At 41.1% G+C, this 16,060-nt stretch overlaps 1 protein-coding gene across 5 annotated transcripts in view; it reads right to left on the reverse strand.

The window, feature by feature from the left end:
* The window catches only part of LOC105490168 (NCK adaptor protein 2), a 278,398-nt gene that overhangs the window by 190,041 nt on the left and 72,297 nt on the right, over positions 1–16,060 (reverse strand). The window contains exon 1 of one of the 5 annotated variants that reach the window (XM_071077171.1): positions 13,079–15,785. The exons of the other annotated variants lie outside the window; for them this stretch is intronic. The gene's annotated coding sequence lies outside the window, so the exon portion shown is untranslated. Of the gene's footprint in view, positions 1–13,078; positions 15,786–16,060 lie in introns of those variants that run through there. 5 annotated transcript variants of the gene reach the window in all.

A 16,060-nucleotide genomic window follows, 5' to 3' on the forward strand; every position in this document is an offset into this window, starting at 1 on the left:
GACACACAGAGACTGAGAGGGAAAGAATGAAAAAAAAAAAAAAAAATCTTCCACAGAAATGAAAACCAAAAGTAAGCAAGAGTGACTATACTAATACCAGACAAAATATAATTTACATAAAATAAATTTTAAGTCAAAAAACATAAAGTGGCAAAGAAAGTCATTATGTAATGATAAAGGAGTGAATTCAAAAAGACATAACAATTGTAAATATACATGTACCCAACAACAGGGCACCCACATATATAAAGCAAATATTATTAGAGCTAAAGAGATAGAACCCAATACAACAACAGTTGGGGGCTTCAACAACCCACTACAAACACTGGACAGATCATCTAGGCAGAAAATCAACAAAGAAGCATCAGACTTAAACTGCACTATGTATCAAACTCACCTAACAGACATTTACAGAACATTTCATCTAACAGCTACAGAATATACACCCTTTCATCAGCACATGGGACATTCTCTAGGATTTACAGTATGTTTGGTCATAAACCAAGTCATAAGAAATTTTTATAAATTGAAGTCAGGTATTATCTCAGAACACAATAGAATAAAACTAAAAATCAATAACAAGAACAATTTTGGAAATTGTATAAATATATGCAAATTAAACAACTTGCTCTTGAATGAACAATGGGTCAATGAAGAAATTAAGAAGGAAATAAAAAATCTTGAAACAACATAAAAATGGAAACACAGTATACCAAAAGCTATGGGATACATCAAAAGCAGTGCTAAGAGGGAAGTTTATAGCAATAAATGCCCGCATCAAAAAAGTAGAAAGATCAAGACACTAGAAAAGTGAGAACAAACCAAATCCAAAATGAGTAGAAAGAAATAATAAAGACCAGAGAACTGAACAAAATAGAGGCCAAAAAAATGCAAAAGATCAATTACATAAAAAGTTGTTTATTTAAAAACATGAAAATTGACAATTATCTAGACTATGAAAAAGAGAAAAGCCAAATAAATAATATCAGAAATGAAAAAGAAGAATTTTACAAGTTACCACAGAAATATAAAAGATCATTAGAGACTAATATGAACAACGATACCCCAATAACTTAGAAAACCCAAGGAAAACGAGTAAATTCCTAGACACACATAACTTGCTGACAATGAAGGTGGGTGGGTGCAGTGGCTCATGCCTGTAATCCAAGCACTTTGGGAGGCCAAGGTGGGTGGGTATCACCCGAGGTGAGGAGTTCGAGATCAGCCTGCCCGACAAGGTGAAAGCTCGTCTCTAGTAAAAGTACAAAAGAATTAGCCAGGCATGGTGCTGCATGCCTGGAATCCCAGCTACTCGGGAGACTGAGGCAGGAGAATCACTTAAACCTGGGAGGTGGAAGTTGCAGTGAGCAGAGATCACGCCACTGCACTCCAGCCTGGGCAACAAAAGTGAGACTTTGTCTCAAAAAAAAAAAAAAAAGAAAAAGAAAAAGAAAAAAAAGAAAAGAAAAGAGAAAGAAAAAGAAAAAGAAAAAAAAAAGGGTGGGAGGGGAGGAGAGACCTTAATAAACTAGTAATGAGCAACAAGACTGAATCCAAAAAAAAAGTCTCCCAACAAAGAAAAGACCAGGACCAGACGGCCTTCGTGCTGGCTTTTTCCAAACCTATAAAGACAAACTAACACCAATTCTTTTCAAACTATTCCAAAAAAAAAAAGAGAAGAGAATTCTTCCTAACTCACTCTAAGAGGCCAGCATTATCCTGACACCTGAAACAGACAAGGACACAACAACAACAACAAAAACTACAGACCAATGTGCCTGATGAACATAGATGCAAAAATCCTCAAAATACTGGCAAACTAAATCCAACAGCATATCACAAAGATATGATCAAGTGGGACACATTCCAGAAATGCAAGGATGGTTCAACAAATGCAAATCAATAAACATGAGACATCACATCAACAAAATGAAGAATGAAAACCATATGATCATCTCAATAAATGTAGAAAAACATTCTGATAAAATTCGATATTCCTTCATGATAACAACTCTGAACAAATTAGGTAATACAAGTCATATATGACAAACCCACAGCTAACATCATACTGAATAGGCAGAAGCTGAAAACTTTTCCTCTAGGAACAGGAAAAATATAAGAATGCCTATTCTTTCACCACTCTTACTCCATATATTGTTTATAATCCTATCAAAAGCAATTAAGCAAGAGAAAGAAAGGGCTTTCATTTCATAGGAAAAGAAACCTAAAAATTTCAACAAAATACTGTAGAATTGGTAAACAGATCCAGTGAAGTTGCAAGATACTAAAATCAACATACAAAAATCAGTAGTGTTTCTATACACCAATAACAAACTAGCTGAAAATGAAATAAAGAAACCAATCTCGTTTATAATAGCTAAAACTAAAAGAAAAACAGCCAAATACCTAAGAACAAATTTAACCAAGAAGGTGAAAGATGTCTACATTAAAAACTACAAAAAACCGATAAAAGAAATTGAAGAGGACATGAACAAATGAAAAGATATCCTATGTTAATGAATTGGAATAATATTGTTAAAATGACCATTACATCCAAAGCAACCTACACTTTCAATGAGATCCCTATCAAAATATCAATGAATTTTTCACAGAGATAGAAAAAGAAATCCTAAAATTTGTATGCAACCACAAAAGACCTCAACTAGCCAAATACTGAGCAAAAAGAACAAAGTTCGAGGCATCACACCACATGATTTCAAAATATATTACAAGCTATAATAATCAAAACAGCATGGTATTGGCATAAAAACAGACACACAGACCAAGGGAACAGAATAGAGAACCCAGAAATAAATCCATCTATTTAGAGCCAAATAATTTTCACCAAAAGTGTGAAGAACATAGATTAGGGAAAAGGAGAGCCTCTTCAATAAATGGTGGTAGGAAAACTGGATATCCATGTGCAGAAGAATAAAACTAGGCCCCTATCTTTCACTACATACGAAAGTCTACTCAAAATTGATTAAAGATTTAAATGTAAGCCCCCAAACTATAATCCCACCAAAAGAAAACATAGGGGAAATACATTAGGACATTGGTCTGGGCAAAGATTTTACAGCATAGAATAATATTATCAAAAAGACCAAAAAAAAAAAAAAAAGATATCACGCTTATTTGGTAGCTTTGTAGTGTATTTTGCAGCCAAGAAGTACCATGTGCCTCCAGCTTTGTTCTTTTTGCTCAATATTGCTTTGGCTATTCAGGGTTTTTTTGTGGTTTTCTGCAAATCTTAGGACTGTCTTTTCCATTTCTGTGAAAAATGTCATTGTATTTTGATAGGGATTGCACTGAAGGTATAGATCACTTTAGGTAGTATAGTCATTTTAACAATATTATAATTCTTCGAATCCATGAATATGGGATATCCTTTCATTTTATAGTTAAGACTTCAATAGCAGAGGCAACAAAAGCCAACATAGACAAATGGGACTATATCAAACTAAAAACCTTCTGCACAGCAAAGGAAATAATCAAATGAAGAGACACTGGAATAGGGGAAAGTATTTGCAAACTATTCATCCAATAAGGAACTATTATCCAAAATATTCAAGGAATTCAAAAACTCAACAGCAAAACAAAAAGAAAAACCCAAATAACCTGGTTTTAAAAATGATCAAAGGATCTGAATAAACATTTCTCAAAAGAAAATATACAAATGGCCAATAAGTATAGCAAAAAATGCTCAATATCACTAATCATCAGAGAAATGCAAATCAAAGCCACAATAAGGTATCATCTCAGCCCAACAAGAATGGTAATATCAGACCAAACAAAAACAAAAACAAAAAACAAAAAACAAATTCCTGGCAAGGATACCAAGAAAGAGGAACACTAATTTATCATCAGTGCAAATGATCCAGCAAACCCACTGCTGCGTATTTACCCACAGAAAAGGAAATCAGTATATCGAAGTGATAGCTGCACTCTCATGTTAACTGCAGCACCATTCACAATAGCAAAGATATGTAATCAACTTAAGTGTTCATTAACAAATTAATGGATAAAGAAAATGTGGTACATATACACAGTGGAATACTATTCAGCCGGAAAAAATAAAATAAAATTCTGTCACTCATGGCAACATGGATAAGCCTGGATGTTATTATATTAAGTGAAATAAGTCAGGCAAAGAAAGATAAATACCAGAGTTCTCACTCATGTGGGAGCTAAAAAAGCTGATGCATAAAAGTAGAGAGTAGAATAGTGGTTACTAGAGGTGGGGAAGGGTGGGGAGAAGGAGGAATAGGAAAAGGTTGGCTGGATTCAAAATTACAGCTAGATAGGAGGAATAAGTTCTAGTGTTTGATAGCACTGTAGGGTGGCTTTAAAATAACTAGAAGAGAGGATTTTGAATGTTCCCAACACAGAAGATAAATGTTTGAGGTAATGAATATGCTAATTACCCTAATTTGATCATTACACATTACATACAGATATCAAAATACCACTTTTTACCTATAAATAGGTACAATTAAAAAGAACTGGTAAACAGATCCAGTGAAGAAAACAAAATGTATCAACTAAAAAGAAAAGAACAAAAAGCAACAGAATGAATGACCAGTAAATAAATGAAAAAGAGACAGATCTTGTTGGAAGAATAACTCTAAATAACTTACGTAGACACTCTGTCTTCAAGGAGACGAAGCAGGAAACTCCCCTCCCTTAACTATGGGGTGTACCCAGAGACGTCCTTCCAAAGAGTACATAGGGAAAGCGGGAGAAGGAGTCAGTAAGGAGTGAAGAATTCTGACAGCAGAGACTCTTGATGTGATGAGATGAGTAGGACATGTTGCCTCTGTGTTCTTCCTCCCAAAACCCTCATGAGAAAATCATCAGAGAACTCTCAATTGGGGGACTTTGTAAAAAATACCTGACTCCTCAAAACTGTCAAGATCAACAAAACAAGGAAAGTGAGAAACTGTCACAGCAAGAAGAGCTCAAAGAGACATGACAACTAATTAGTGTGTAGTGTGGCATCTGGGATGGGATCCTGGGACAGAAAAGGAACATTAGGTTAAAAAAGTTTTAAATCCAAATAAAGTGTGGACCTTACTTAATAATGGACCAATTTTAGTTCATCATAAGGGAAACTAGATGCTAAATATATGAAAACTCTTTATGCTATCTTCATAAGTCTTCTGTAAATCTAAAAGTGTTCTAAAATAACCTCTGGAGGAAAAGGCAATGGGAAAAGAGGAGGTAGAGAACACTATCGTTTTCACAGTATTGAGAATATTCTAGTTTTTAAGTTGGGAGGTAGGTTCCCGGGCATTTGTTTATTATTATGCCCCATAGGTACATAAATGACACCTACGTATTTTGTACCTATCAAATATCACAAAAGGAATTTTAAAAAGAAAGCATACAAGCCAAGCAGAAAGGGATAAGAGTATTTCATTAGCTAGCACTTGCTGAACCTCCCCAAAATGCCAGTCAGCATGACTATGCCCCTAGGCCTGGCACTCTACTCTATCCGACTATATCACCCAGAGCTGGGGATCTGAAATAAAGAGTCAGCTCATTTGGGCTCTGATAAAAATAAAGCCTATTTTGGGAAAGGTGGAAGCCTCAGAGAGATGGAGTGTGTGGACTCGTACTAAGAGCTATGGTTTCTATTAAAAGATGACATTTCAGACAGTGGCCACTGGGTACAGCTGAAAAGATGAGTGAGTGATGGCCCTTCCCTGTATAGAGCACGCCTAATTTACTAAGAGGTCAACACAGCAGTATCCTATTTCGCTCCTACTACAGTCCCAAGGGGAAGCGATGACCTGCTCAAGATGTCATAGGTGATCAAAGACACGCTGAGACCTCTTCCTGGGTCTCTTGACCCCAGGGTTAGTGCTTGTGTGTCTAGATTCATGAAAATTGATATTTCATTTGCAGTAGCTGCCATGATTTGCAGAGCCTTCTACGGTTTTCAGGCTTCTTAGACTTCAGAGTCGAGACAAAGTCATTACCTACCACATGCTTAAATTCTGCACTCCACACTGATCTGGCGTGGGTGAATGTGCTGTCACGGGGCTTTAATTGTAGTATTCTTGTGGTCAGTGCCATTTTAAAAATTTGATCAATATTAATTACAGGAAAATTATTGTGAATTATCTTGTATATCAAAACAACAATAAAGAAATGTGGTTAGACCATATTGTTTCAAAGTAGGGAACAAGGAAATTTGTTGATAAGAAAAACATTTTCAGCAATCTTCAATGGTGCCCAATTCTCCCTGGCCGCTCTCCTATTTCTATCTTCCTTTTATGACTTATTCATCTACTGCTACGTAAGCTTGTATACTTCTTAGATCCCAAAGTATAGACTACTATAAAAAGAGGAAACTTTTCTTTTTAAAAAGTTTAAACTTTTAATTTTGAGATAAGTATAGGTTCACAGGAAATTCCAAAGGCAGTGCAAAGTGGTCCCTTGTGCTCTTCATCTTGTTCCTCCTAATGGTTACATTCTACATAACTACAGTAAAATATCGAAATCAAGAAACTGACATTAGTATAATGAGTATATATGGTTCTGTCATTTCATCATATGTGTAAACTCCTATAACCACCATGCCAATCAAGACTATTTCATCATCACAGAAATCTCTCTGACATTATCCCTTGTATAGTCACACCCACCTCCCTTTCCGACAACTATCACCAACCCCTCGTAAATACTAATCTGCTCTCCATCTCTGTAATTTTCTCATTTTGAGAATGCTATACAAATAGAATCATACAATATGTGTGACCATTTGAGACTCTCGTTTTAAAGCAAAAAGAAGAAATTCTATTACAAGATAGAGAAGACACTGTGTATGATTTCAGCACTTTGAAATTTGTTACCGTTTGTTTTTTGGCCCAGGACATGCCCTACTATGGCAAATGCTCTGTGGGTGCCTGAAAAGAATGTGTACTCTGCTACTGTTGGGTAGAGTGTTACAAATGTCAATTAGATAATATTAATTGATGGTGGTGAGTGTTCCTATAGCCTTGCTGACTTTCTGTGTACTTTATGTGTGGTTGTTCTATCAACTGTTGAGAAGGGCATGGAGATCTTCAAGTATAATCATGGGTATGTCTGTTTCTTCTTGTAGTTCTAGCAGTTTTTACTTCTTATTTCACAGCTCTGTTGTTTGGTGCATGCATACTTAGGAATGCTATGTCTTCTTGATGAACACTCTTTTATTTATGTCCCTGGTAACTTTCTACTTTTAAAAGTTCTTTATCTGATATTAATATAACAATTTCTGCTTTCTTTTCATTAATATTTACACGGTATTTTTCCATCCTTTTATTTTCAACATACACACACACACACACACACATATATATACACATATATAAAATGTCTCTAAAAGGGGCCAGGATAAGGCAAGGGAGCTAGGGAAGCTCCTCAGAGGAAAGGATATTTACTTGGCCAGAACTTGGTATTGAGAGAGAAGGGTACTGTGAGGATAACTCAGTAATGACCCAAATCCAGGGAGCCTAGAACCCAAATCCAGAGCCCTTTACCATGCAATCCATTTGGAATTTGGCTCTAATTTGGGAAGAAGAAATTCCTGCTTTATTAGTTACATTTTTGCATAAAAAAGACCTAACCAATCAGGTTACTCAGGTATTCTATATATGTCTCTTTAAGTTTTCCATTTCTGAGACAGTCAAAATCACAAGCTTCCCAACTAACATATCATCCACACTATAAGCAAACTACATGAGCAGACAGAATTGGTCCTCACGGGGTGGTAGGGTTAGGCTTTGTGTCCCCACCCAAATCTTATCTTGAATTGAATTGTAATCCCTATAATCCCCATGTGTTAAGGGAGAGACCAGTGGAGGTAACTGAGTGATGGGGGTGTTTCCCCCATGCTATCTTGGTGACATTGAGTTCTCACAAGATCTGATGGTTTTACAAGCAGTTCTTCCCCCTTTGCTCAACACTTCTCCTTCTTGCCACCCTGTGAAGAAGGTGCCTTGCTTCCCCTTCACCTTCTGCCATGAGTAAGTTTCCTGAGGCCTCCCAGCTATGCTGAACTGTGAGTAAATTAAATCTCTTTCCTGCATAAATTACCCAGTCTCTGGTAGTTTATTGTAGTAGGAAAACAGACTAATACACAGTGTCAGCCTTCTAAGGGATGTGGACTGTCCTAGCAATCTGCTCTAGAGTTATAAAGGACGTAATGTGATCATTTTGGTTAATCAGAATCTCCGTCAAGATCTACTGGGGCCAGGAACTCCAAACCTGACCAATCACCAGGACACTAGGACCGCATAAGGAACTCCAGTCCTGAGGACTAGAGGGTCTGGTTACATAACAAAACTCATTACAAAGATTTTTGGGTTATACTGTAACTGACAGAGCAGAGTATATATTTACTGCCTTCTGTAAAGTTACAAATATTTCCCATCCCTCTGTGCCTTGCTGGTGACCCAGATAATGGCTCTGCTGGGCAAAAATAAGGGCTCCGTAAAAAGTCTCTAAAACAAGAGAAATTATTCTCTGCTATGTGATCATATGGACACTGCTATGTGATTTCGCTGCTGACCCTTTATCAGGAACCCACCATCCCCCAAGCCAGAATCTCCAAAGTGGAAAACATAAGGTGTGGGGAGAAATTATTAGAGCTCTCATATCTGGTATGTTCTAAAGCACTACAGTGCCCAGCACTGCTTCCTATTTCTCCATTATATTTTGTTAAATTTCTGTGCATAAGACAAGTCTCCACAGAGGGTCAGCTCGCTGTAAGGACGAAAGATCAGAACTATTGATAAACACTAGTAATGGAATGGGACTTTTAAAATTACGATGAATTATCTCAGGGGTGAATACATGAAAACTCGCAAATGAAAGCCCTTAGAGTAGAGGGCCCCTTTAGGGAAGATCAGCGTAACAGCACAGATGCCCAGGTCCTGTCTGCCCACTCCAGATTAGCGGGGCGTGGACCCTGAGCATCCTAGGTCACCCCCAAGCATCCCAGGTGATCCCCATTACATTACAGCTGGTAGGCATGGATTCACAGAGCTCCAAAGCCTGGAAGAAGAGGACGAGGCAGGAGCTATGCCATGTCTATCTCCATGCCATCCCCAAGCACCTCATCGAGTGCCCACTCATCTCCCTCCATACCTGGCCCCGCTCAGCCAGCAAATATGGGCAGCATCACCTGTCTGCAGCTTGGGGGAATCCCTGTTGCTCTTTCCTGGAATTGAGGCTCAGGTGGGAGATGGGCTCCTGATCTTACTGTAGTGGTGGACAGGCGGGCACTGGTGTCCCACAAACTCTGAGCATGTTTTCCCACTGGATTCTGTGGGGCATGGCAACCAGGTCTGTGTTACTGCCCTGCCTGTGCAGGACTGGTCTTAGAATTCCAAGTTCACGGACCCAACTTCATCTACCCTCTCCCTCCATGTCACTGCCAAAGGAACCAAGGCCGGAAGTTAACACCCAGCGATTGAAAGCACAACACCCACACATGAGCACACCCCAACGATACCTCCAGAGACCTCTGTTCCAAGCACACAGCACCGAGACGTGGTACTTAACCGCTGGGAAAATGACCAATGTATTACAAAAACGTTACTCAATGAGCTCTCAGGTTGGGAAGATACGGTTGCATTTAGCTTCTCCCACAAGAGAGGCCTGCACCAGACCCAGGCTCCAGGCAGGGAAGACGGTCCTGTCTCTGGCTCCTGGAATCCCTGTCTTTCCCAAGTACTTCTGACCTTGGTCTTCGTGAACACAACAAAATCTTCAACATAACCTCTGGGTGAGATCATAAGTGGCAGATTCTGGAAGGCTCTAAATAAAACAAGTCTGACTGAGGAGTGAGTGGGCTGTCAGATCTGTTGTGTTTCCCACTCATTCCCTGTGAGCACCGTCAGGGGCCCAAGTGGAAAGCAGTATTCTACGGAAACGTGACATTCATGGACTGGGCATTCCGCTATGTGGTCAACAAAGGGAGGGGGCCCTCACGCATATGAAATAAGATGAGAACCATCACAAGCAAAACCCAAAATGGAATGTTGGCAAAAGAGACAAGCAACTTAGAAAAACTACTAAAGCTGTCAACTCGAGGGTCTCTCCCTGTCCCTGGCCACATCCCTGTAAAAGACAGGCTACCTGAGGACACTCAAGAGGGACGTCACCACTGCAGACTCCTGACTTGGAGTTCACGCCGGCCAGGGACTGCTCCGGACCACGGCTTGTTCACACTGTGACCTGGGTAGACCTTCACGCAGGAAGGTCACAGGACAAGGCGTTTGAGCAGGAAACAGCCAGAGCAGATTCATAGTTAGGATCATCCTTACTTCTTGCAGGCAGCAATCAAGCTCAGATCTCACCAATTAACTTGTCAGTGTGACTGCTGGTCAGGTGTGACTCTGAGAAGCCGAGAAGGCATATTTTACTTTCCAGGGAGATACAAGGCCTGCCTCCATGGCCACAGACCTGGCAGGAGGGCCCTGGTACCTTCTGCCTCAACAAGCACTGAGGGTTATTCGTTTCCATCCAAAACTGGCATCTTGTTAATATACTGCTTGGTAACATGGTACCAAACTTCATTCCCTCCTAAACTGTGACCTCTTATGATCTGATTTATTCATAATGTTTTATAACCATTTTGCCATCCTGGAGCCAGGACCATTTCTAAAGAAATCATTTCAACTTTAGTTATAATAAGAGTCAACCGGAAAATTGATTCTGATAGGCAGAAATCTAAAACTCAAAATACTTTTGGTGTGTCCAGTGAGGCACCCGCAGCACGGGAATGGGGAGCACAAGGTCACTGGGACACATTCCCCTCCCACACCCTCCACCAGACACACCCAACTCGAATGACACGTCTTCTGTTTCATGTGTTCCCTTCAGTTCTGTATATCCCAGTGGTAATCCCAGAAAGTATTCTCCTCTGGAGTTTGTTTGTAATTACCTGTTCAGGTCCAGTTTACTAAAAGCCCTACAACACCCCCTCCATCGTGGCGCACACACACACACACACACACACACGCACACACACACAGCATGAGAGGACTTTGTTTTTCTGGAGGAAGTCGAGAAAAATTTCTCTCTGCTTTTCCTAGTTTGAGAACCTCAACTGCAGCAATGCTCTCATTTCAAGCTCTGTCTGGCCTGTTTATTTAATGCCGTTCTCTTACATACACATCTGCCACACAGCTGGCCCAGGGACTCTTTAAGACAAGGACAGAGTATCTGGAATCCAACATTCAGGTGTGAGTCACAGGTCACCATCCAACGCTGGGCCGTACTAGGCAAGGAAAAGAACCTCTCTGGGCTCATTTTCATCTATACAATTCAGGGGAGGAATATCCATTATCACCTGGCATTAAAGAGAATTCACGAAAATTCCTTTCTAAATTCTAAGATACAATTCAGAGAGTCATTGAAAAATGACTAGAATGTTATGTGTTCAGTTTCTATCTAAGGAAAAGAAGGTTGAGGGGTACAGGAATTGGCTTTTTTGTTTTTGTTTCTTCAGCTTTCTAGGAAACCACACTGCTAGGGTATATCAGCTATGACAGAAAAGAAAAAAGGCTTGGCATAACCTTGATCACCACCACAACTAAGAGAAAAGCATTATGTCATTGACCATGCAAGAACGTTAAATCACAATTTTAGGATGTTTCGCCCTGAACAGGGGTGCTGTGGGAAGAGTCAGGGACCACAGAGATGGCCTCAGCGCACACAGAAGTGGCTGTTAAATACAAAGTCCCTGGCCTGTACAGAGAACTTCTCTTAACTCATGCTAAGCTGGGGATCCCCAATACAGGCGACTCTGAGCACCATCCTGGGCCCGCATGTGCGGAGCTGGAAGTCACAGGAGTTGCTAAGCTGACCCTGGGGCAGTAGAGGCCCTCGGGGGATTCAGGTTTCCAGCTCCGTCCCCTCTCAAACCTCCCAAAGTCTTCCTTCACACACCCTTATGTTTCCAAAGAGACTCTCCAAACTGTACTTAGATGCAGGAGATTTTTCTAGGGGAGAAGAAAATCAATCTCACGAAATTCCTGGTATAGTAAGAAAGAAAGGCTTTTTTGGGTCAGGAAATGGGAGCTCCCAGCCTGCTCTGCCACCTAGGAGCCCTGGGCTTTGGCCAAGTCATTTAATCTCCCAGAGCCTCACATCTCAGTTTAAGATAAGCACTTGGAGAATGGGTGGTTACCATGTCACCACCATCATATGTCAGAGACGGCAGCCCGGGAAGCAGAAGGAACGTGGGCTGGTAAGCAACAGACCTTCTGCTTCCTGGGCTGCCATTAATAGACGGGGACATAAAGCCGCAGGAGAGGTTAAGGGGACTGTCCAGAGTCACAGAGTTGAGCGTGCACAGCTGTGTCACAGTCTCCTTAACCTCTCCTGAGGCTCCGTGTCCCCATCTATTAAATGGGGACAATAACATCTGCATTTGCGACCAGAGGTAATACACAAGCGGTGACAAGCCCTGTGCCGCGCACCTGCCAACGATGACCCCATAGATGACAGCTGCTTCCACTGACTGCACCGCCAGGGGCACTGTGGAATCAATGTGGCAATATTTTTTTTTCTAGCAGCTGTCAATACTTACTGGTTAATTATTTAACCAATTGCCACAGATTTAACCACAGTATTAAAGGCTGTGGCCATCTCTTGATATTCAGTATGCTATAAAGAAGAAACGATCAGTTCAAGCTCAGAGACTGTTCCCCCAGATCACCCAGGGGCCCAGTGTGCGGCAGAAAGCGGCTGAGATGGGCCCCTCTGTTTGGGCAGAAACTCCACAAGTTACTTCCAGGTATCAGAGACCTCCGAGCCACACGCTCAACAGAAGCTTCAGCCCTAAAAACTTAATGACTGAGCACCGGGCTTCGCACATAAAAAATCTTTCTAAATAACCTGTTGGGGGCCAAGTCAGCTCCCAGCAATCTCCAAAATACCAAAAAGCCAGGATATGACAAAAGTGAGGAGTAAATTCTAGATGACTTTTCCAAGTGTACACAGTCTAGGAAAAATTGTTCTGAAATAAATTGAGGCTAATACGAAGATAAGTAGTAAACTTTGGTAGTTAAAGAAGTCTTACTGGATGGCGTTTTGATGGATGTAAGAGTGACAGGCTCCATGTTTCATCTTCTCGTGCTCACTGCTCAGTTAAACACAGCCGCTGCTGCTTCTATCACAGAATGGAAAACGATGTGTGTAGGCTCCCTGTGGACATTCACACACTGGACATGCATATCACCACCTGACTCGGTTTGTGAAATCCAGTCCTGTTTACTCAAACTTGAGTTGTGTCACCTAAGCCACTGTCCTTCCTACCCCACTACACCATCCTTCTGTCCATTAGGACATGTCTGTCGTGAAAAAGCCTCCAAAAGCTTTTTAAAAGTCAAACGAACGTGCAGCATAGCAGACAAGGCCCTTCGCATCCTCCGTCCCTAGTAATGAACGGCCAGCCTCCAACAGTCAATTACGGTCACTTTCCAAGTACACATGGAAAGAATTAAGTGCAGATGACGCATTTGCCAAAATGACAACTGTGGTGGTCTTCAAGCTCTTCCTATGGTCTCCACTCCCCAAAGAAGGCAGGGTCAGAGCCGGAGGGTCCCAAGACTTTGTTCCTTAACTTCACTGGGGAGACCAGAAAACAGGGTAGGGAAATGCACCACGTGGAAATGGGCTGAGACGTTACTCAGGCCCTCAGACACCGCCATCCTCCTCAAGCTGCTCTCAGCCCAGCCCCAGGCATGCAAACCTTGAGTGCCCAATAACTGGGAAATGCATCCAAGGCTGGCATCCTGCTTACTGTTCTACCAGGCCAGCATTTCATTTCTTTCTGACATGCCAAAGGGTATGGCTGACTGAGCTGTTGCTTTCCCTGTTGGCACTTCAAAGACCACCGGCCAAATGGCAAATGCCTGGTCCCCAACCCAGTATTGTCTAAATGACCTACAGTCTCCGGGAACCATGGCCCAGCTGGTCTAATCAGCCTGCCCCGTTCCAAGGAAACACATTCTATCTCTGTACGCATGTCTCCTCATTCTTTAAAACTTGTTCCCAACATAGCATCCCCTGGCTTTTCCATACTCTCCCCAAAAGGGTCAGTTGGTCCCTGCCTCAGGTACCAGGGACTGACTGTAAGAACCTCCACTTCAGCAGTTAGCACAGTCCCAAACTGTCAGGGTCCCATCCCAAAAGGGCATGGGAAAAGGTGGCTGGGACTATATTTTATCTACTTTTTTTTTTTTTTTAACTGCTAAAACAGTCACTGCAAGAAAAACAGCCCAGAATACAGGTGGGGTGTTCACAATAGATGTTGATTACATGAATGGCTACATCTCATGATTTTCCAAATTAACATTTTTCTAAAGCACAAAAGTCAATTTTAATAGGTGAACCAAGGTTTTGTGTGGACCTTATAACTTATGAAATAAAAGTCATCCTTTAAAATTACATGGGTAGATATTTTTGCAAGCCAGCCGGCTCTCATGGTCTCCATCTACTGTCTCGTCTACGTGGCACTCGTGTGTTGGGAGCTCCTGCAGACCGAACTGCTGGGTGAGCATGCCATACTCCCCTGCCTCACCAGCTTCTGAACTAGCACCAACAACCACCTCAGGTCTGCTCATGTCACTCATGATCAAGACCTTTCTAAAGAAGTAGTGTCCGATTCTGATGCTAATAAATTATTAATGAGTTCTGATGATCCGATCAGAAGATTTGTTATTTCCAGCTTATACTCCATTCCCTTGAAATCTGACAAGTGGATTGATACATGACTGCATTTGCAAATGACTGTTTTAAAAAAGTCCAATTCAAGGACTTTCTTTGGTTGTTTTTTAAAGAAAACGGAGTTACCATGGGTTTGAGAAGTTTTCTGATGCAAGATAAAATCTCCTAGGTTTGGAACGGGAACACCCCTAGGGTGTTTGTCTTGCATAAGGTCTGGAAGAGAGACCTGGGAATGCCCCATGAATGCATGAGGGGATCCAAAGCTAAAAGACCCAACAATGGCTGGGGTGAAGTCAGGTATGCAGTGTGAGTGCCGACCAGGAGCTAGCTCTGGAAATCACAACACACAACACCCTAAATCAACCGAACAATGTGGCATTTTCTCCAAAAGACAACATAAAGCATAACAAGACAAGAACACTAAGACACTTAATCCTATCCTTCTTGCATATTCATCTTATGCTGTTCTAAACACCAAACATCAAAGGGGCATAACTGAAATCAAAAAGGTTCCAAGAGATTTTTCTTTTAAGGTGGTGGAAGAGAAAGAACATATTCACAAGATGTGTTTGTAGTAGTAGCAGACCAAGTAAGAGGAAATTCTAACTTTCTAGATAATTTTCAGAAACCACCACACCAAGAGATTCCGTAGTCCAATATGATAGTTTCAAGATTACTTTAAAACAATCTGCAAATAATAGAAGCAAATTGAAGTTTTTAAGGAAAGCTAGTGTTGTTCTTACAGTTCATTCTGAGACAAAGCACTGGAGGTGAAAATTTATCTTCTCATAAAGCACTGCTTCCTGCCCAGCCAGAAACAGAACCCTGGATTAACTGGACCACCAAACACAGCAATTCATATTTTAAGTTAAATGTCTCAAGCTGTTAGGGCTAAGAAATATTTCTGTTACACGGTGACATGTTTTTGTCTGGTGCCTGTGGTGATAGCACGCCTGGGTCCCAGAATCCACATGCTGCGTCACAGCTATGGTTTAATTGTAACATACACAAGAAGGTTTTTCATATGAACAGGTAAAACCTTCCCGACAATCCTTCAGCTGTCTGCATCTCATTTGATGTAAGCTTTGTTTTTTTTTTCCCCCCGCGATCGAGTCTTGCCGTGTCGCCCAGGCTGGAGTGCGGTGGTGCCATCTTGGCTGACTGCAACCTCCGCCTCCCAGGTTCAAGTAATTCTCCTGCTTCAGCCTCCCGAATAGCTGAGACTACACGTGTATGCCACCATGCCCAGTTATCCTTTGACGCAGATTTATCTTCTCAGCATCAAAGCTGGAATCCAACCTTTCCTAGACTGAAAGCACCAGAAAAGTGGTTA

The sequence above is a fragment of the Macaca nemestrina genome, chromosome 13 (assembly GCF_043159975.1).
Source record: "Macaca nemestrina isolate mMacNem1 chromosome 13, mMacNem.hap1, whole genome shotgun sequence".
NCBI lineage: Eukaryota > Metazoa > Chordata > Mammalia > Primates > Cercopithecidae > Macaca > Macaca nemestrina.